The sequence below is a fragment of the Triturus cristatus genome, chromosome 1_1 (assembly GCF_964204655.1).
Source record: "Triturus cristatus chromosome 1_1, aTriCri1.1, whole genome shotgun sequence".
Classification (NCBI taxonomy): Eukaryota; Metazoa; Chordata; class Amphibia; order Caudata; family Salamandridae; genus Triturus; species Triturus cristatus.
In genome coordinates this window covers 1,107,365,468-1,107,370,232 of record NC_140579.1, presented here as the reverse complement: position 1 = coordinate 1,107,370,232, position 4,765 = coordinate 1,107,365,468, and positions in this window count along the sequence as shown.

The window sequence follows — 4,765 nt, the reverse complement described above, 5'->3', positions numbered from 1 at the left end:
CTAGCGCGAAGGCTTGGGGTTGGACAGATGGGAGTCCTTTCAGTCCCGGCCATCTGGTTGCACCTCTCCCCTCGGCCATCTGGTCGCGCGCAATGCTTTCCAATGGGGGGACCAGATGGCCGGGCCGGCCTGGAAGTCCCGATGAGGGTCCATTCACTTCCCGGATCCCAGCCAGGGCTCCAGGAGGTCGGGCGTGTCCGTGCCTAGGGTCCCCTCTGTCACCCGGAGCACGCGGGTTACAAGAAAGGACGGTAGCCTTCCTCCGGATTAGTAGGGGCAGGGTATGCCGGAACACCCCTCCGGGGCCGGCAGTTCCTTGCTGGGGACCAGATGGGCTACACCCGGGCAACATCCTCCCAGGCCTCCGGGGCTTCCCTCCACCGGCCCGCGGCGTGGCAAAGTGCCCAGGGACGGGCTCCACGGGTTCCGGGCAGTCCTCCCCCGGGCCCCGAGAGCTCCGGTGATCCTCCCCGTGCCTGAGGCCCAGCCGGGGTCCCCCGAGCCCACCCCGGGAAGCAGAGTCCCCCCCGAGCCCTTGGCGGGTGGGTGGGCAGGTGGGAGCCCTACCGCTATGGCTCGGGCAGACGGGAGTCCTTTCAGGTGCCGGCCATCCGGTCGCTCCTTTCCCCTCGGCCATCTGGTCGCGCGCAATGCTTTCCAATGGGGCGACCAGATGGCCGGGCCGGCCTGGAAGTCCCGATGAGGGTCCATTCACCTCCCGGATCCCAGCCAGGGCTCCAGGAGGTCAGGCGCGTCCGCGCCTAGGGTCCCCTCCGTCACCCGGAGCACGCGGGTTACAAAAAAGGACAGTAGCCTTCCTCCGGATTAGTAGAGGCAGGGTATGCCGGAACACCCCTCCGGGGCTGCCAGTTCCTTGCCGGGGACCAGATGGGCTACGCTCGGGCAACATCCTCCCAAACCTCCGCGGCTTCCCTCCACCGGCCTGCGGCGTGGCAAAGTGCCCAGGGACGGGCTCCACGGGTCCCGGGCAATCCTCCCCCGGGCGCCTGGGCTCCCGGGCCTGAGAGCTCCGGTGGTCCTCCCCATGCCTGAGGCCCAGCCGGGGTCCCCCGAGCCCACCTGGGAAGCAGAGTCCCCCTGAGCCCTTGGCGGGTGGGTGGGTGGGCAGGCGGGAGCCCTACCGCTATGGCAGACGGGAGCCTTCAGGTGCCGGCCATCTGGTCGCTCCTTTCCCCTCGGCCATCTGGTCGCACGCAAGGCTTTCCAATGGGGCGACCAGATTGCTGGGCCAGGCGTGGAAGTCCCGATGAGGGTCCATTCGCCTCCCGGATCCCAGCCAGGGCTCCAGGAGGCCGGGTGCGTTCACCCCTTGGGTCTCCTCCATCACCCGGAGCGCGCGGGTTACAAGAAAGGGGGGTAGCCTTCCTCCGGATTACTAGGGACAGGGTACTCTGGGACCCCTCTCGGTCCTCAACCGGCAGCTGGATGGGCCCGGATGCCGCCCCAGCCCCGGGTCTGTCCTGGGACCTGCCGCGTGGCAGGGTGCCCGGGACGGGGTCCGGAGGGCCTGGGGAGGCTTCCTCTGCACCTGCGGTCCTGGGAGCCCCGGCTGGGTCCAGGGGCCGGGCTCCTGGTCGGGGTCTCCGGCCCCGTCCCCCCACCCCGCGGCACTGCCAAAGGCCCGGGACGGGCTTCTGTTGTGGCCGGGGAGCCTCCCCTCGCTGGTTTGGGTTCAGGAGCTCCGGCCGGGCCGCTGGGGGCCCCGGGGAGGGCGGCCTCCCCACCCTGGGCTCCGTCCTGGTTCCTGCCGCGTGGCAGGGTGCCCGGGGCGGGGTCCGGAGGGCCCGGGGAGGCTCCCCCTGCGCATCCGGGCCTGGGAGCTCCAGATGGGTCCAGGGGCCCGGTTGGGCCCCGGGTCGGGGTCTCCGGCCCCGGGCCCCGTCCCCCGGCCTGTGGCACTGCCAAAGGCCCGGGACGGGGTTCCGTTGTGGCCGAGGAGCATCCCCTCGTTGGATCGGGTTCAGGAGCTCCGACCAGGCCCCTGGGGGCACCGGGGGGGGCGGCCTCCCCACCCCGGGCTCCGTCCTGGGTCCTGCCGCGTGGCAGGGTGCCTGGGGCGGGGTCCGGAGGGCCCGGAGAGGCTCCCCCTGTGCCTCCGGGCCTGGGAGCCCCGGCTAGGTCCAGGGGCCCAGTCGGGCCCCAGGTGGGGGGCTCTGTCCCCCGGCCTGCGGCACTGCCAAAGGCCCGGGACAGGGTTCCGTTGTGGCCGCGGAGCCTTCTCTCGTTTGATTGGGTTCAGGAGCTCCGGCCGGGCCCCTGGGGGCCCCGGGGAGGGCGGCCTCCCCACCCCGGGCTCCGTCCTGGGTCCTGCCGCATGGCAGGCTGCCCGGGGCGGGGTCCGGAGGGCCCAGGGAGGATCCCCCTGCGCCTCCGGGCCCGGGAGCCCGGGCTGGGTCCAGGGGCCCGGCCGGGCCCCGGGTCGGGGTCTCCGGCCACGGGCCCTGTCCCCCGGCCTGCGGCACTCCCAAAGGCCCAGGATGGGGTTCCGTTGTGGCCGAGGAGCCTCCCCTCGTTGGATCGGGTTCAGGAGCTCCGACCGGGCCCCTGGGGGCACCGGGAGGGGCGGCCTCCCCACCCCGGTCTCCGTCCTGGGTCCTGCCGCGTGGCAGGTGCCTGGGGCGGGGTCCGGAGGGCCCGGAGAGGCTCCCCCTGTGCCTCCGGGCCTGGGAGCCCCGGCTAGGTCCAGGGGCCCAGTCGGGCCCCAGGTGTGGGGGCTCTGTCCCCCGGCCTGCGGCACTGCCAAAGGCCCGGGACAGGGTTCCGTTGTGGCCGCGGAGCCTTCTCTCGCTGGATTGGGTTCAGGAGCTCCGGCCGGGCCCCTGGGGGCCCCGGGGGGGTCGGCCTCCCCACCCTGCGCCTCCGGGCCTGGGAGCCCGGTCTGGGTCCAGGGGCCCGGCCGGGCCCCGGGTCGGGGTCTCCGGCCACGGGCCCTGTCCCCCGGCCTGCGGCACTCCCAAAGGCCCAGGACGGGGTTCCGTTGTGGCCGGGAAGCCTCCCTTCGCTCGTCTGGGTTCAGGAGCTTTGGCCGGGCCCCTGGGGGCCCCGGGGAGGGTGGCCTCCCCACCCCGGGCTCCGTCCTGGTTCCTGCTACGTGGCAGGGTGCCCGGGGCGGGGTCCGGAGGGCCCGGGGAGGCTTCCCCTGCACCTCCAGGCCTGGGAGCCCTGGCTGGGTCCAGGGGCCCGATCGGGCCCCGGGTTGGGGTCTCCGGCCCTGGGCCCCTTCCCCCGGCCTGCCGCTCTGCCAAGGACCCGGGACCGGGGTCTGTCGGTCCCGTGCAGGCCTCCCCTGCTTGTCGAGGTTTTCTGCGGGCCCCGGGTCAGAGGGCCCGTCGGGTCCCCCACGCAGCCTCCATGGCTGGGGCCCCCCATGCCCCGGCACACGCTCACTCGTTCGTTGGGGCACAGAGTGACCAGATACCTTCCCTCCTGAGCCCGGCCATCTGGTGGTAACTTTCCCCTTCGGCCATCTGGTCGCGCCTGTCCCCTCACCATCTGGTCGCGCACGTCCCATTTGGCAATCTTCCCTTCGGGCCATCTGGTCGCGCGCAATGCTTTCCTATGGGGCGACCAGCTGGCCGGGCTCGCCTGGAAGTCTCGATGAGGGTCCATTTGCCTCCCGGATCCCAGCAAGGGCTCCAGGAGGTCGGGTACATTCGCGCCTTGGGTTCCCTCTGTCACCTCGTGCGCACGGATTACAAGAAAGGGGGTAATTTTCCTCCGGATTACTAGGGAGAGGGTCAGTCAGACATCCGAGTGGTTTGGCGATTCTGAATCAGGGGAAGGCAGACCCGGGGCCTGCCCGTCGGGGCCCCCAGGGGCCCGGGTACACTCTTGCCTCTCAGCCCCTTCCCGATGGTCCTTTCACTCCGAGTTTTCTGGGGCAGACCCCTGTGATGTCCGTGGATCCCGTGACGGGGGAGCGCAGACCCGGGGCCCACCCGCCGGGGCCCCCAGGGGCCCGGGTACGCTCCTGCCTCTCAGCCCCTTCCTGATGGTCCTATCTTCGCCAGGTTTGCTGGGTCAGACCTCCGGGAGGTCCGGCGATCCCGAGACGGGGGAAGGCAGACCCGGGGCCCACCTGCCAGGGCCCCCAGGGGCCCGGGTATGCTCCTGCCTCTCAGCCCCTTCCCGATGGTCCTTTTTTCGCTGGGTTTGCTGGGTCAGACCTCCGTGAGGTCCAACGATCGCAAAACAGGGAAGGCAGCACCCAGGCCCACCTGCCGGGGCCCCCAGGGGCCCGGGTATGCACCTGCCCCTCAGCCCCTTCCAGATGGTCCTTTTTTCTCCGGGTTTGCTGGGTCAGACCTCCGTTAGGTCCGGCGACTGCGAGATGGGGAAGGCAGTGCCTGGGCCCGCCCGCTGGGGGACCCCGGGGGCCCAGGTGCGTGCCTTCCTCCCGGCCCCTGTCGATGGGCCCTCCCTTTGAGCCCGCTCACCCCGGGAGCAGGCAGGGATCTGAACCCGCCATCCCCCCTGCGCAGGGTGGCCTGTAGAGGGGATGCCCCGTCCGTATTCTGATCGATTGGGCACTCTCGGTCCGTTTAGGGATGGACTATTTGGCCAGCCTCGGCTGTTGTTTCAAGCGATTAGCTTCCTCCCCGCATGGACCGTCCGTCTCGAGGGCCTGCCTCCTGGCGGGCAGCCCTTCACCCTACCCAGCAGAGCGAAGGCCGAGCGGCCCCGGCAGCTCGTGCCCCTCAGTGGTCTGACCCCGAGCGGAAGGGGTCGGGTGGAGCCAGGCCCT